Here is a 17,656-nt window from a genome sequence, read left to right as displayed (position 1 = left end):
AAGAGGTAAACATGTTGCATTTTAGGAAATGCAGGATGGTCGCTGGCCACATGGATGCTAACTTCTTCCTCTGTCCAAAACTGGGGGCGGGAGTGGGGAACCACACACCTTTTCATAGCTGATCAAATTAACCGGAGAAGCACATCCTTCTCTCTGGTTCGATCTGGCTTCGGCCATTAGAAGCGTGGCTGAAAGCACTAGAGAGGCTTCTGGCTTCCTGGGTCAGCCGTGGAAGTGGCTGTAGGTCAAGGCCATACCGAGGGGACTGTGGTGGCAGCCACACCTTACCTCGGCTTCCAGCCTCCCTGTCTTCACTGTGGCCAGGACACTGCCGGCAATCACTAGGTTGTGTTGGGCTCTGTCTTGTGTTTTAAAATGAAACAGCACAAAACAAAAAAATCTGTTTTTTTGAAAGTTTTATTTTAAAGTGTGTGCGTAGTAACCATAGAAACCTTCTTTTGCATTCACTAGTGTTTTGGAAAAAATCCCTCCCGTGTGTCTATCTGGCTTCTGTTGTCTCCATAGAATTGTGGGCTCCCAGAGGTAGAGATCCATGTCTTAGAAGGGAGTCTGAGAGAGGCCCCAGACTTGCCTATGCAGGTGAGGCCAAGGCTCTAGATTCATGATTCTGGGGAACTCACAGGAGGTAGCCAAAATGAAGACACCCCATCCCCCCAGCCTGCTTTGGAGGATGTCTCGTAAACTGAGGTTCTGGTGTAGTAACTCATTTCATCTTTGTCATAACACTCTGGTCTCTCTACCATCCTTAGCTCCATTCTACAGATATAGGAACTGAAGCACAAGGTGGCTGATAATTTGCCAAGGTGCCACAGCTACTAAAAGTGTGGGAACCAGGATGTTAACCCAGCTGTGGGGCCCATGGGGACAACCACTCTGCTAGGCTGTGCAGGGGGATCCCCAGGGCTTCCCAAGCCTGGCTGGCCCAGGGATCCCCAGGAGATCTGACACATAGATGTCCATCCCCTCCCCTCCACCTACACACACATCTGATGAATCAGGTTCTTAGGGGAATTTGAATTCCAGAAATCTGCATTTTAATTCTCTAAGTGATTCAATGTGATAGGACCACACGGAAAAACCAGATGATGCACCTGCCTGCTCTCACTTCTGGACACAGACAAGCTCCTGACATGCCCTGGGTATAAAGCAATTGTGGGCCGAGACACAGAGTCTAAAGGTTAGTATCTTCACTCCGTCTGTGGAGCTGGTTCTGAAAAGGAGCCCTCCAGCAGCTGGGTGTAAAGCCAGAGCTCCCCAACTTGACATCCTGGTCTCGAGGGACTTCACTCTTCCTTTCAACACACTTGTATTGAGCCTTTCCCACGGGGGCAAGCCAGCCAGCCTGGTCCCTGCTCAACATGTGGAGGAGGCAGCTCTCTGGCTATGTGAGGAGCTCCTTGGCCCTGAGCCCAGCACGTGGGACCAGGCTGAATAGCCACACTCACCGATGCGAGAGCACTTGGGACAAGTCCGTGACCCAGCCGAGCCTGGCTTCACCATGCACAGAGTGCAGATGATGGCAATAATGAGACCTGCCTAATTCACAAGGTGGGAGGGAGATCCCCTCATTTTTTCATCAACATTAGACACTCGCCATGTGCTGAGTGTTTTGTCAACATTCTTTCATTTCAGCCACTCAGTGGTCCTGAAGGCTAGAGATGATCATGCCCATTTTATGGAGAAGGAGGCTAAGGAGTAAATGCAGACCCGGTATCACACCTGAGTCTGCAGCCCGCAGAGCATCATCACCGTGCTGTTCCAGATGGAAGAGTAAAGATGAGGAACACACCAGTTACAGTCCTGGGACCCAAGGCAGGGACACAGGCCTTGAGGACTCTGGGTTCAACACCCTGAGGCCTGGTGGGAGGGGGAAGTCAGTGCAGGGTGTGTATATTCCTCACTTTTAGTGGTCTTTGCCTTCAATGAATGAGGAAGAGAGAATAAAATGTTAAAAAGACTCTCCCCGCTTGCCACATGCATATGCACTGTTAGTATGTGATCTGCGTGTGATTTGATAATGGGGTCAAGAGGCTCACTTGGCCACAGCCTCTGCCTGCCCATTCTCTCCTCTGTTCCCCTTTCTCCCAAGGCTGGGGATACCCGCTAGGGCATGAGGCTGCTGACTTAGAGCCCCAGAGCTGCCTTGAACCCTTCTCCTCCTCTGCTCATAAGCTAAGGCCTTATCTCATCTGCCCAAACAGCAAAGCCCATTTGGGAGGGTTCTGGATGCTCTGGCAGGCCTGCTTTCTCCCTTTCCTAGTCTCCTCCTGTCTTGATCTCTCTTTTTTTTCCTTCCTTCCTTTTGCCCCGTCTCTCCTTGTGTCTATTTTTTTTTTTTTTTTTTTTAGGATTTTATTTATTTATTCATGAGAGACACAGAGAGAGGCAGAAACACAGGCAGAAGGAGAAGCAGGCTCCCTGTGGGGAACCTGATGCAGGACTCAATCCCAGGACCCCGGGATCATGACCCGAGACAAAGGCAGACACTCACACTGAGCCACCCAGGTGTCCCTTGTGTCTATTTTGGAAGGAATTCTCAGAATACATACCCACATCCTCATTGTCTTGATTTCTCATCCCCACTGTCCTTTTCCCTGCATGCTTTTCATTAGGTTCTTAGCTGCCTATGTCTTCGTCCCCTATGTCTGACATGGAGAGGAGAGGGGAGGACAGGTATATTAGAAAGACTAGGCCATGGGTGACCACTTGTTAAATGGAAGTGACAATGATGACCAACATGGGAGAAAAGAGGACTCAGTCTGAGGTGTCTGGGCCTCAGCTTCCTGCAAAGCTTGTCTGGCTGTGTGGGGCGGGCGGGGGGCGGGGAATCTAAGCTTGACTGCTACCCTGGTTATATGGTCAGTGGGGAGGGAGCACCCCTGGCTGCAGGGGGAGGTCAAGACAATGTCCCTCTCTAGCTGCTTCTGCTCAAGAGATTGGAGTTGAGGGGTTAGGCACATGTTTGTGTATTGGGGAGGGGGGGCGGACTTGCTAAATTATTTTCTGGATTTATCTGAAGACTTGTACAAAAAATACCAGCCTGGTTAATCCCTTATCAGCCCCAGGGCTGGAGGCCATGTAGAAGTCCCTCTCAGTGATTAGCATGAGGGCTTTATGGCCAAAGGGCCTGGACTGCTTGGTCTAGGCCTCTGCACCAATCCATACCCCTGACACACAACACACACACACACACATGCTGGGTGGTGTCCAGCTGCACAGGCCCCCAGTGCTGGTCTCACCTGATATCCCAATGAGGAACGACAACCCTTTTAGGGACAAGGGCATCTCTAAGAGGGACCAATCTCCACCAGGCCAAGAGCAGAACCTTCACAGTAGGCTCTTCCCTTTACAAACTCCACAGGGGACAAATCAGGATGAGCAAAGAGGTTCTCCTCAGCATGACAGAGTCCCAGTATTCCTTTGCTACAACCCGAGATGGCTCATTCTCCCCACCCTCTCTCGGCAGGACACCCAGGAAGGACACCCAGGAAGGCTCAGTGGTCCTCAGTGAAGGAGACAGCTTTTGCCAGGCCTTTGCCTTGAACCTAATCCAGGCCTCAGTGGCCACGGAATCATGGGAAGCCCGGCCTGGGGCTTGCAGAAACTTCCTGTGGCCAGGTGGTTGAATTAGCATGCTCCCCTTCAAGTGCAGGGCCAGGGAGAGCCACAGGTGTGGAGGAGGTGTGAGGGGGCCTGTGAGGGCAGGACACATCACTGATGAGAGGTGACTGGAGGGAGGGGTGAGTGTCCACAACGAGCCAGGATTTCACACAGTGTCATCGATGATCACATTCCACAGCAGTGTAAACCGAAGCTAGGGGAGGCTACTCACCCAATCACACAATTGAGAAAGGATGGTATTGAACTTGTGTCTGACCCACTCATACTCATCCTTTGCACCATACAGGCCTGGCATGTGGCAGGCGCTTAATGCACACTGTTGGCAAATATGAAAGAATAAGCGTGAATAAATGAATGAAAGAACTGCCCAACTGCCGGTTCTTGAAGTGTGCCTTGAGGGATGACTGAGCTCTGCAGGGGCAGAGGGGACAAGCAAGCCCTTCCAGGCTGGGCAGGGGAGATGAGCACGTGGAACTGTGCCAGGGTGGAGGAAGAGAGCTGGCCAGAGCCTCGAGTGGGAGATGCCTCATTGGGTCCTGGGATGCATCTTTCCCAGCCAACCTGGGTGTCTCCCAGGCTGTGGCTTCACTGTGTTCCCTGGGGAGGAAATGGGCCTGCACAAGGAGGATGCTTATGTTCATCTAGTTCCTTTCCCCTGCAAGTAAACCCCTGGCTACATGGCCAAGGGAGCTATGGAAGAAGCTAGAACAGGGTAAGGACTCCTTAGCCAAGTGTTTGGGGGCATCGATTGTCAGTATTGTCCTCACCATTGGCACCACCTTCATCCCTGCCATCACCTCTGGCATTGTGGTCATCACACCACTACAGAGCTTGGTAGTGAAGACTTTGGCCGGGGAAGTTTGCTGGGTCACTATCCCAGTGCTGTTACGCACTAACCATATAAACTTGAGCACATTTTAAAATTTGCCTACGCTAGGGCGCCTGGGTGGCTAAGTCAGTTAAGCATCTGCCTATGGCTCAGGTCATGATCCCAGGGTCCTGGGATTGAGCCCTGAGTCGGGCTTCCCGGCTCAGCAGGGAACCTGCTTCCTCTGTCCCACTCTCCCTGCTTGTGTTCTGTCAAATAAATAAAATCGTAAAAAAAAAAAAATTTGCCTATGCCTCATGTTCGTCATATATAAAATAAGATGATTTTAAAAGGTCATACATACGAAGTTCTCAGCATCCTGTCTGGAACATGGTGTCAGCATAAGTTAGCTACTGTTGTCACGTTATTATTTTTATCATAATGAGCCTTCCAAGCGGAGATGCTGTGGATCATTACCACAGCACCTGGTTTAAAGGGTGGGCATGTGACTGACTCCTCCCTACTTTTCAGATGAGAAAAAGGTAAGATCTAAGAAGCAAACACCCAGCTCTAGAGCCTGGGTAGTGAGTGGGTGGGAAGCCACGTTCCACCCCTTCCCATGTACCTCCCCATGTGCCTCTTTCATTCTTCTCCTCGGGCAGAGCCCCCAAGCATTCCCCCCGGGTGCAGACTCAACTGAAATATACTCCAAACTGTCCATTAAAACTCGCTGCCATTTTATGGTTTGCCCGTTTGCTCCCAAAGATCTAAAATCCAAGCTTATCAAATGAAAGTCACACTTAGCCATGCCATCCTGAGTGGTAAATTCCATCATTATCTGTGCCTTCCGGCCCCCACAAAGAACACTGAGTTCCTCAAGGAGCTGGTAACGTGCTCCAAAGATTGACCTCTGGCACCACTCACCCCTTCAGCCAAGGGCCCGGTCAGGCGAGAGCGGGTAGCCAGACAGGTAGGGAAGACCCCAGAGATCCCATCTGCCAGCTGGGCACCTTGGTTAAGTTTTTAATCTTTTCTGGGTGTTAATATCCTCATCTGCACAATGAACTTGATGATAGGAACCTCCTCACTGCCTTGTGACAGGAAGTAATCAAATGATAGGTTAGAGCACTTAACCCAGGGCCTGGCTTCTGAGAAGAGTTCAACAGACAGCAGCCAATAGAGAGAAGTTGTTGTCTTGTCGTCTGGAGGTTCAAACCGTACCTCTGCTGGACATGGCCTGGGTTCTAGGGAGACCAGGCAAGAGTCTCGGGATGGGTGGGAGTGGAGGTGGGGTGTGAGCACTAGTTGGGAAAGAAATGGCAGTCTGTGACAAACAGCACAGCTCACACAGAGGTCAGCTCCCCAGAATTTCTGGCCTCTCCACCAGAGGCCAGAGAGTGAGAGTGACAGAGAGAGCAGAGCTTCTTTCGGCCCAATTGCCTCAGGCAGCAGAAACCTTCTTAGGGGAAAGGGAGATTCTTTGCTGGGTCTAGAAGTGGCCCTTGCTCCTCCTGCAGCTTTGGCCCAGGCTTAGGCTGGGCATTTGGGGAAGAGAATCTAAGGCAGGATACGGCCTCTGACCTTTGAACTTTATTTAGGATGGTGGCCATGAGGGTTGTTCACTATGTTTCCATTACTTCTGCTTCTGAGCACATTACAGGATCACTTTCTTCCCTCCACCTCTCCCTGCCTCCTGGGTCAGGTGTGGCCACGTGTGGGCTTTGGCCTATCAGATGGGAGAAGTGACAGGCAGCACTTCCACACGGATGCTCTGAAGCGCTGACACCGCACCCCCTTCCTCCCACCATAATGACCATAGGTGGTAGAAGCTCCATTAGCCTGTGTCTTTGAATGGAGATGATGGGGAGCACGGCCTCCCATGAACCATGGGGGGCTTGCTCGTAGGAAATTTCATCCCCTTTGCAGGTTCATGCCCACCACGCAGTGTGAGGTCGCTGAGTGGTGGGGTTTATTTGTTACTGCAGTATGAGCAAGCTCATCCTGAGAAGCTAGTGAGACAAAGCCAGTGCATGGGAGCAAAGCTGAATCCTGAGATGACAGATGGTAGGGCCAGGCTAGAGTAACTAAAGGTGCTCAGAAAGGGCTGGATAGGGGCCTCTGGAGGGGGCTTGGGGCTGGATCTTGAAGGCTTAGCAGGATCTGAAGGATCCTAAGGAATGGACCAGACATGCTGGAAGGAGCCCTGGAAGTGGCTGCAGGTGGAAGTGGGGAGCAGACTAATGGAACAGTGGGATTGCCAGGCAGTCTACAGGGCAGACGTGCAGATGGAGACCAAGAATTGAAAGCAAGGCAGCCAGCCCTGCTGTGTGACTGTCTCTAAAAGCTGTCAACAACTCTGTTGCAGACATGGAGTAGATGGGCGGGAGGGCTCATCCAGGGCTGGGGTTTTGCCAAGGGGCTATGACAAAAGAAAGAAAGGCAGAGTTGCTGAGGGAATTCACATTGTGGCATTTAGGACAAACCAAGCAGCAGAGGCTGGACAGGGAGGAAAGGAAAAGGCTGGAGGAGGCCCGGGGTAGGGTGTCGGGGCTCCGGGCATTCAAAGTTCTACTGAAACCAAGGAATGGGCAGCAGGGAGCTTGAGTTGCCGGGCTGGGAGGATGGGGAGAGGTGCTGGGAATCCAGATTTGAGGGCGAGAGGGATGAGGGGGCCCAGGTATGACTGTGGTAAGGGGTTCCCTGGCCCCCAGAGGAGGGAGGGGTATGGTGCTACATAGTCCAGTGGACTGGATGCAGATGTCACCAAGATGATGACAGAAGCGGGGGAAGTGAAGGCTTTGCCAGGAATGGGTGCGGCCCTGCATTAGCTCAGAGCCAGGCAGGGCACCTGCACTTCCCACCACTGCCCAGATTCTGCCCCTTTCTAGATGAGTGATCTGAAGACTTATTCCCCCTCTCAGTGCTTTGGTATCACTTGCAAAAATGGGGATAATAATTCATCTGTGCCTCTTGCAGCTGCTACAAAGATTGAAGATCATTCAGACAAAGCACCTAAAACTGCCTGGCACATACCGATTGCCAGTAAGTGTCAAATATGACCCCTTATAGTAGGCTGAATTATAGCCCCCTCCTGCCCCCACGATAGGTTTACACTCTACACCCCACTGCCCCCCAAAACCTGTAAATGTGACCTTATTTGGGAAGAGGAGCTTTGCAGATGTAGTTAAGTCAAGGATCTGGAGATGACAGGATTCCGGATGAATCATGAAGGCCCTGGTCAGAGACAAAAAGAAGAGGAGAGACACACACTGGAGGAGGCGGCCACCTGAAGACAGAGGCAGGGATGCGGCCACAAGCCAACGGGCGCCTGGAGCACCTGAAGCTGGAAGAGACAAGGAAGCCTTCTCCCCTGGAGCCTTAAGAGGGAGCCTTGAGTTTGGATATCTGGCCTCTAAAATTGAATGAGTACATTTCTGTTGCTTTGTGCCACCAAGTTTGTAGTTAAGTTGTCATGGCGGCCCTTGAAAATGAATATATATTCCTAATGTATCTGGGCCTCTATAAGCCTTACCTTTATTTTATTTTATTTTTTTTTAAGATTTTATTTATTTGTTCATGAGAGACACACACACAGAGAGAGAGAGAGAGAGAGAGAGAGAGGCAGAGACATAGGCAGAGGGAGCAGAAGCAGCTCCATGCAGGGAGCCTGATGTGGGACTCGACCCGGGGACTCTCGGATCATGCCCTGACCCAAAGGCAGACGCTCAACCACTGAGCCACACAGGCGCCCCAAGCCTTACCTTTAGAGACTGACACAGGCATAAAGAAGAAAGAGCATGAGAATTTCAGATACAGTGAAGGTGACCAATAAATACCGGCAGTCCCCCACAATCTCCACCACCCTGGTATATGTACACCCGTGTGCACGTGTGCCCGTGGGTGCACACACACACATGCACACTCTGAGCGCATACACACACACAGGGACAAATGTCCGGAGCAGCCCCCCAGCCTCACACGTGGTGATGGCGGGATGGAGAGGGCGGGGTGTCATCAGACGCCTACAGTCCGCCGTGAGGACAATGGGACTGAGGAGCTTTCCTGTCCTCTGCTGAACACAGGCTGGCCCGGGGGCCACGCGGGTCTCAAGGAGCCCGGCGTCTCGGTGGGGACAGAGGCCAGCCTGCTGTGGAGCTTCCTGTCATTCGAGAGCTTTAATCAGAATGAAACTCCGGGACAAGGTGGGGAAGAGGCAGCCCCCAAGGGGAAGAGGAGGCGGCTCCAGGCTGTCTGATTAATCAACACAGGTCAGTGTGCCCTCAGTTTCAGACGCTGACCCCCTGGGAACCTGAGTCTGTGCCCGGCAGATTTGGGGTCACATTCCCCTCCCTCTCTGAGTCATGGGCAACGGGACTCCTCCTTTAACTAAACTCATACATACTGGGCAAGGCTGGCTTCCATTTTGGGTATTTTCAACTGAAAATTGTGCAGGCTTATGGAAAATAACTTTCAGTTACAGAAAACATGAAAAAGAAGGTTCTTGGCATTTGGGAACTCTGGTAAAGAATTCTGTCTCTCTGAAACTGGAGTTTTATTTGATGTTTCTTGGAAAGAAACCATTCGACTTACTTTATAGTCTTTCAGTTCTTCAAAGGGTTCAGAATCAGACACCCACAAAAGCATAAATAATCCAAAAAAATGTTGTACTCGATCTTGTGAATGCTATTTCCTTCCTCCTCATAAGGTATATTTATGAACTCCAAAAAGTAATTTCAGGGGAAAAAAATGCAATCTTAGTCCAGTTTTATAACAATGAAAGTGTTTTGTTCCTGCTTTGTGGATTATTTTTAAGGCAGTGTGGTATTATTTATACAAGTGACATACACGATTCCCTGAGGCCAAAGTCCTTCATCTGCCTTCTTGGGTGTTTATGCTTTTAGAAAAGGAGATTTGCAGTCCGGGAATGTGTTCAGTTAGTCCAAACAGGGCTCCTTCCCACTGTTTCAGACTCCAGGTGTTAGATTTTACCTGTGGGCCCTCCTTCCCTCCCCCTCCCTCCCCGCCTCCCCCTCCCTCCTCCCTCAGTCCATGTGTAATCAATTGGTCACACTGGCCACACACTGGATTCTAGCTATGGGGAGAAGCAGGGGGGCAAGTGTGTCTTTTCCATCTCAGCCTGTCTGTCTGTCTGCCTGTCTGTCTTTCTGTCTAAACTTTCATGGCCTCACTAGGCAGGTCAGTCCCATGGGTTGGACCCCAGTAGACGCAACAGTGCTGTGACCCATGAGGGCGGCCAACAGCCCAGTCCCTTTGATGCTCTGAGAATAGCTCCCAGAGGCCTCTCCGCAGACGGCCATCAGATAAAAGGCGCAGTGCCCCAGGGCTGCCCCAGCCATCTGGTGGGCAAGTATTTTAAGCCTGATTTCTTCTAGGAGGAAGTTCTGAGAAACTTCTGCCCTGCTGCCCCACATCTGTGCATAGTAGAAGCCCACACGTGACTGGGTCCCACAGAGGGAAGCTCTCAGGGGCCTGGAGGGAGATGGGGGGAACCTCTCCCATTCCCACTCAATTTAGTACTCTCCCACTTTGTCCAAGGTGCTAGCTAGGGTAGCCACGCGTTTTCCCTGAAAAAAGAACTATATCCTTCCATAGATGTTCCTTGAGCACCCACTGTGTGCTGATGCAAGAATAGGGCCCAGACAGTTCCCAGGGAGCACAGAGGCCAGGGCTTGCCAATCATTGAACCACCAGAGATGAGGGCCTGAGTCCCAACCCACTGTCCTAAAGTACCTCCAAGTTGTTTTTTTTTTTTTTTTTTAATATTTTATTTATTTGAGAGAGAGAAAGAGAGCGTGAGAGAGAGAGACAGCACAAGTGAGGAGCAGGCCCCTTTGCTGAGCAGGAAGCCTGAGGTGGGGCTCAATCCCAGGACCCTGGGATCAGGATCATGACCTGAGCCCAAGGCAGATGCTTAACTGACTGAGCCACCCAGGTGCCCCAACCCCTCAAGTTCTAACACACCAGAGTGGGAGCCCCCAAAGCGTGTGCAAAGCTCACCGTCCAGAGAACAGGACTGAGGGATGTGGCCTTGGGGAGGGCCACACTGGGAAGGGGCCATGTAAGCAGAGACCTGAAGCTGCAGAAGAAGCCAGCCCTGTGGGTATCAGGGAAGAGCACTGCGGAAAGAGGGGACAGCAAGACTGTGATGTAGGAGCGAGCATTCCTGGGGAGATTCTGGGAAACAGCCCATATTGTTGGGATTGATTTCTTCAAATGTCATTTTCTTATGATTACTAAGACTTCTTATGCTACCCACCGAGTTTAGACAGCGACCTAACTGCCCACGCTGCCAGCGTTTCGAGAGGCTGACTTCATCAAGGCATTACCAGGCCTTTGTCCCCCAGGGGACTTCATTTATCAGCACCCTGCCAGTGCCATGGCTCTGGGCAGCAGCTTTGAAGGGAAAGGGTTTGGAGGAAGCTTTGTGGCCCTGGGCCCGAGCAGGCGCAGTGTGGAAGGAGGAAGGGACCCCCATGAAATATAAGAGCACCCCCCGCCCCCAACCAAAGAACCATTTTGCCAAAGTTTGGACCTGCCTCTTAGGAAAGAAGTTTGTAATTTGAACTGGCCACTGTTCCCACAATTGTTTTTTAAAAGGCAAAAAGCGCAAATCATGGTCAAGTAGCCAAGAACAGACTTGGGCTTTCATGAAAGATAATGTACCACAGAATCCTAATCAGATGTTTCATTATCACCCATGCATCCCTGGGTCATGTGGCGAGTGCTTACTGGGCACCAGGCACTATGTTAGATCCTGCTGGATCAGAAGGATGCTGCCTTGACCCTTACAACCCAGAAAGCAGAGGGACCACTTTCAAATGGGATTATTAACACTCCTGGGCGGGGACCAGAGCATCACCCTGCAAGCCAACGGAAGTCCAGCCCCAGAGCTTGGTGACTGGGAGCCTGAGTCGGGCTGAGTCACTTGGGAGCTCTGCTGGCCCAAATCCTCACCAGGCCAGGTGGGTGGCAGGAGTCCTGCCCTGGGAAGGTCTTGGGGGAGTAAAGGCTGGGCCCAGAGGGGCTTACACAGAGGCAGTTTGTGGGTGGGCTGACCCAGCATCCTTGCACAGCATGGAGCAAGGGTAAGGTAAGCTTCCCCTGAAGAGCTTCTTTTCCAACAGGGGCAATGGGGGTTGGGAATCTCTTCCCCAGTATAAGTGACTGTGTGCCCCCTCTAAGTATCCATGCCTGAACGCGTGCTCTCAGGGCCTGTTGTGTGTCTTCCTTGCTTTTCAGGGGGCTGTGACACTGTCTCCCTGATTCTGGGATTCCCTCACATGCTGCACCCACTTGTGCTGTGAGGGCCAGGATCAAGCACTCTATAATACTCACTGCCATTCATTAGCTGTTCTACACGCTGATTCCACTCCACCTCTTCTTCTTCTTCTTTTTTAAAAATATTTTATTTATTCATGAGACGCACAGAGGCAGAGACACAGGCAGAGGGAGAAGCAGGCTCCCCTCCTCCTCCCCAGGACCCGGGCATCATCATGACCTGAGCCAAAGGCAGATGCTCAACCACTGAGGCACCCAAGCGCCCCTCCGCTCCACTTCTTACCCCATCCTCACCATACACATGCACTCGCACCCACACAGCCCAGCCGGCGACCCCTTCTCCTGCCTGACCTTGCCAAGCACTTTGGATTTGTCTTACCTGATAACTGGCCTCTCCCCAGGCACGGTGCCCCACCCACACCTTGCGTTGGCCTTGGCCCTGGGAACCTCCAGCCCACTGTGTCTGTCCTCCCGCTCACCCTGGATTTGGCAGGAGGCATGAATGCCAGTGCCAGGGCAAACTGACAGAGGGAAATAGAAATGAGGATTGAACATTTTGCAAATACGACAAAAATGGAAACAAACAGAAGGTACCTCATTGAGTGCTGTCCTTCAGAACATTCTTCCCGCTGGTGAGGCACTTGATCCGTGATGCTGTCACAGGCCACACGGTTTCTGGAGTTATCCATGCAAGTCCTGAGGAAGCTGAGTCAGCAGCTCCCCAGTCCCCCACAGGCTAGAGTAAAGAATCCAACACTCGAATCCCACTGGAGTCGGGGAGAGGCGGACCCTGGCTGCACGTTACTTTGTCTCCAGGGTTGAGCCTCCGCACCCCCCACTTCCGGGGCAGTGTCTGGCCCATGCTCAACAGATGCTCCCCCAGAGGTCTTGAGGATGGTACGGGTCAGCCTGCGTTTCTCAAGATGAAGGACCCCATTTCCTCAGATTGTGTTTTTAAAAGTGTTTCATTAAAGTAAATGCCTAAATATTGACGCTGTGACCTTTCTTCAGTCGGCCAGTGGCTTGCAGTCCAAGTGGCTGGGATTCCTTTCCAAAAAACCCCCAAATTTTTCCCTTTAAAACGGATTGATCACACTTTGTTTCTGGATCAGCCCTGGCTTGAGTTGGCTGCTCAACAAAACAGAACTCTCCATGAGTCCTCCCCTCCCCCAGCTTCCCCCCACCTCTGTTTCCCCCACTCTTGCTCCTCTTCTCAGGAAGTGCTTCCCCCCCCTGCCTCCCAACTCTCTGTCCCTAGTCTCCCTTAGGACCTTCCAGTCCCCTTCTTTTCTGTTCCTCCACACTGGGAGATCCCGTCTCCCTTCCCTCCAGAGTGTCTCTCCCTCTTCCAGGTCCCCGCCCTCCTGGGAGGCCTCCTGTCCCTTGCATCTAACACTTCTCAGTACCACCACCTAGGCACCACAGAGGGATCTTGAATTTTTAACTTCATTTTGATATAAACTCGGGCTTATAAAGAGGTTGCAAAATGGTGTAAATAGTTCCCTTACAGCCCTCACCCAGATTCCCCAAATGTTAACATTTGGCCACATTTGCTTTATCCTTCCTCTTTGACCCCAAGATATAATACCCATATATGCACATTATGCTTTTCTGCATGTTCGAGTGTAGGTTGCAGACATGCGGTGCCCCTCCCCTCAATTACTTCATTGTGTCTCCTAAGAACAAGGACATCCTCTTAAACCACCCTACCTACTAGTTCAAAGATCAAAATCCAGGAAATTGACCTAGATTGTGTGTGCAGGGAGAGGGGCAGAGGGAGAGGATCTCCAGCAGACTCCCTGCTAAACAAGGACCCCAGACGCAGGGCTCCGTCCCAGGACCCTGAGATCATGACCTGAGCCAAAATCAAGAGTCAGATGCTCAGTCAGTTGAGCGCCCCCCCAATCATGTCCTTTATAAATGGAAATCCCAAATGACACATGACAGTCCATCACCATGTCTCTTCAGCCTCCCTTAGGCTAGAGTTCAGAAGAATCTTCCCCAAATTATTTATGCTAGCTTATGTTGCTTCTGCAATGAAAGCCCTCCACTGTCCTATAGAATTGGACGCAGCCCCACCTCTTGGGCCTGGCTCACTGTCACTCACTCACTCACTCACTCACTCACTCACTCACTTACTCACTCATTTCTGGAAGCAGCATCACTGGCCTCCTTACCATGCTGGCCTTCATGTCTCTGGTCTCTCAGTCTGGAACTACTCTGAGCTTTTGGACAGCTGCTCCTTGCTCTAGCCACACCACCTGACCTGCTCTACCACACTCGGCCCTGTTTGTCTCCTCTACCTTTTATTGTCTGTCCATTTGTTCCTCTGTTTTTCTTCCGTCCCCCACCCCCACTGAGGATGATGAGCCCATGAGGGCCAGGGGCTCAGTAGTCTGGTTCTGGCTGAGTCCTGAGCACTTGGTAAAAGGTTGGGCCTGGTATGTAACAGATGTTCAATAAACATTTGGTGAATGAGGGAATGAGTGAATGAAGGAGTGCAAGCGTTTTCAGACTACTTGGATTAAAGACAATAAAATCCATTCATCTATACTCAAATGGGTTAGAGATTTTATAGAAGCTGAATGAAGAAGACAAAAATGTTTTTTCCTTAGATGGCTTTTCAAAATGTCAGCCAATGACCTAGGAAGCTTTGGCGCCACTGCTCTCCTCTTCTAATAGTCCAGACGTCAAGATGATAGAATGGATTTACTTTTTGAGAGAATGTGCCAGATTGTCTACATCCAGGGCTTTCCGTGACAGGCTTCTCAGCAGAAATAAGTGACACATACCGACGTGAAGGTCATGGCTGAGTAACGTGGGGAAGAGTTTCTGACCAAGCCACAGGCTGCCTGGAACCCACTCAAATTGCAATGGGGTCTCCCTTTCCTGTTAGAAGAGCCTTGAGAGGCCCCGAACGCACTTGGAAGACCCCAGCCAGGTCCCCAGCCTCTCCTCATGCCTCTGCAGAGACAGTTCCCAGCCTGGGGCCCACAGAGCAGGTGGACAGGTCAGGTGTGAGCCTGGGCCTTGGGCAGCCAGGACCAAACTGCTCCTGCTCACAACTGGACACGTTCTGCACCCTCCTTGGGGAGCAGACTCCTCAGTTCCAGACACGTCAGTCTTTTTTTTTTTTTTAATTTTTATTTATTTATGATAGTCACACACAGAGAGAGAGAGAGAGAGAGAGAGAGAGAGGCAGAAGGAGAGGGAGAAGCAGGCTCCATGCACCAGGAGCCCGACGTGGGATTCGATCCCGGGTCTCCAGGATTGCGCCCTGGGCCAAAGGCAGGAGCCAAACAGCTGCGCCACTCAGGGATCCCCAGACACATCAGTCTAAAGCGAGTTGTACACTTCACTGTATGTACCTGTACCCCTGTAATTTTTTTTTTTTTTTTTTAAGAGAAAGGAGACAATTGGGGCAGCTTTGGCTCTCTGAAAGAGCAGCAGCTTTTGGAGACAGCCTGCCTGAGCCCCCAGGGAACCCAGCCCTGACAGCTGCCATGCAGCTTTCACTGGAGCATGGGGTAGATGGGGAACCCGGATGACCTGAACCCCAAATTCCACCCTGGCCTGGCACCCAGGGGTAAGCACCAGAGGCAAGCAAAAGGAACATTTGTTACCCGCTGGGGCTCTGGGCTCAGACACAGTGCAGAGTCCCAGTGCTGTGTGGTGGATGAGGCAGGATGTTGAAGGCTGGGGAGGCTCTGGGCTCAGAGCAGCCACTTACATCAGGTCTGGGAAGAAAGGTTCAAGGGCCGGGTGTGAATGGGAGTGAGCAGATTCTGTTCGTAATGGATGCGCAACCGGCCCTCCCTGACTGACCTCACTCTACGCTCCTAGGAGGGAGACCACCTTTGTAGGGCCCATCACCCCAGCACCGGGAGGCCACTACCAAAATGGCCTTGCCTGGGAACAAACTCCTGGAAGCTGCAGTGCTGGCCTGAGCCGGGGCAGCAGGTTGTGGGAGGGGCCCACAGCTTCCTCAGACAGAGGTCACACCTTGCAGAGCCACGGGCAGCAGTCTGGAAGCTCAGACCACACCCAGGGCTCTTGAGACAACCCACATGTCAACAAAAGGCCATCAGGCAAGGTCACCAAGAGTTGCAGGAGGTCTGCCACAAGAAGCATAGGACTGGAGCCTCTAAGGGGTGCCACTGATTAAGCTGAAATGCCCTGGTGCCAGAGATGCAAGTGAGCAATGGGGCTCCCAGTGCCTGCCCCCTCCTGCCCCTTCAAGGTGCTCTGGACCAGGCCATAGTGGCACAAGCCTCCAAAATGCCTGGAACTGTTCTGAGGCAAGGCAGGCCTCCAGGGCATCCCATCTAAGGCAGACCTTGCCTGGCCTCAAGCCTCCTGCTCCTGCTTTGCCGGGACCTGAAAGGAAGAAGGGAGAACTCCTATGTGGTCTGGGAGAGCCACACTGTCTGGCTTCTCATCTTGGCCCTGCCACCGATGAGCTCGGTAGCCCTGGGCAAGTAGCTTAAATGCTTTGTGACTCAGTTTCCCTATCTGGACACATGGGTATAAGAAGGGCAGTTTCTTCAAAGGGCTGTTTGAGATGATGAGCTACTTTGACCAGGACCTCACACATATGTGCCCAGTTGTTATGGGTGTCATTACAGGGGGCTCAGGGTGGGAGGCGGGGAAGACATGGGTGGAGCTGTACATTCCTCCCCACACTTCTCCCAGCTCCTGAAACAGCTGGCTCCCTGGGATTCCACCACAGAATTTCATAGGGGTCTTTCTGCTTACTGTGAGACCAGGAGCAACAGAACTCCCTAGCATGTCCTAGTCTGAAGCATTTTTATATTTTCATTTGTACCTGGGATACAGTAGGGTCTTACTACATACTTGAATTGAATGAGAATGTTTTAGGAAAACTACTACCTAACTTACTAAAAGAAAAATGGGGTTGCATAAAGTCTCTGATGTCCTTCTCGGCCAGAAAGTCAACAATGGAACATGCCATCTTTAGGGTGTTATTTTAAGTGTCCAGGTTCCATCTTATTTATTTAGCAGATAAGGGATTATGGTAGAGCCAGCTCTCCCCAAATCTGCTTTAAGGAGACAAAGGAGAGTGGTTGTGACGATTTTTCCTTGCCGAGTCCCTTTTGCTAACATAGGTATTATATGGCAGCACATTCTAGAACTAGGCCTGCAGCATTCTAATATATCTTCTTGGTCACGAATTCTTTTAAGGACTCAGCGCTTGTCTCAGGAAGCAGAGTGTTCAGGGAAGTAGATGTCATGGTAGAAATGAGGCAAGCTGGAGAATTTTTGCCTTGTCGTCTTCCATCTTCTCACAGACCCTATCTGGTCTTGCCTAGTGGAGAATTTGAACAATCAGCTTGTCACCTCTCACCTTCTGACTTTGTTTTCTTTAGAGAGAACTCCTTACCACCTTTTTATTCAGTGCTTTCTGACAGATAGGAATGAGTTAGTAACGGAGAGCCACTCTGGTTAACTCAGCTCCTGGAAAACTTACTGGAGGGGTGGGCACTGGGCTCACAGAACACACAGGGAGCTGGGGGATCAGGGACTGGTATGCTGGTTGCTGGGTGGCAGAGCATTGCCGCCAGGGAACGCCAACATGCCCTCCCAACAGCCTCGTTCTGCCTTGCTTGTTCCCGATTCAGAGTGTTGGATTGGCCAAGCTTAGGACATGGGTCTGCCCCCAGCTCTACCAGGGGTAGGAGAGAAAAGGAAATTGTGGTGCAGATGAGAGGATGGGGGTGGTGGTGGATGCTGGACAACCCTCTCCCTCCCACAAAGGAAAGCTAACAAGAAATGTGCAGGATAGGGATGCTTGGGTGGCTCAGCAGTTGAGCATCTGCCTTTGGCTCAGGGTGTGATCCCGGAGTCCCAGGATCGAGTCCCACATCAGGCTCCCTGCATGGAGCCTGC

This window comes from Canis lupus, chromosome 17 (genome assembly GCF_003254725.2).
Source record: "Canis lupus dingo isolate Sandy chromosome 17, ASM325472v2, whole genome shotgun sequence".
NCBI classification, from domain to species: domain Eukaryota; kingdom Metazoa; phylum Chordata; class Mammalia; order Carnivora; family Canidae; genus Canis; species Canis lupus.
Note: the sequence above shows the minus strand (reverse complement) of the source record.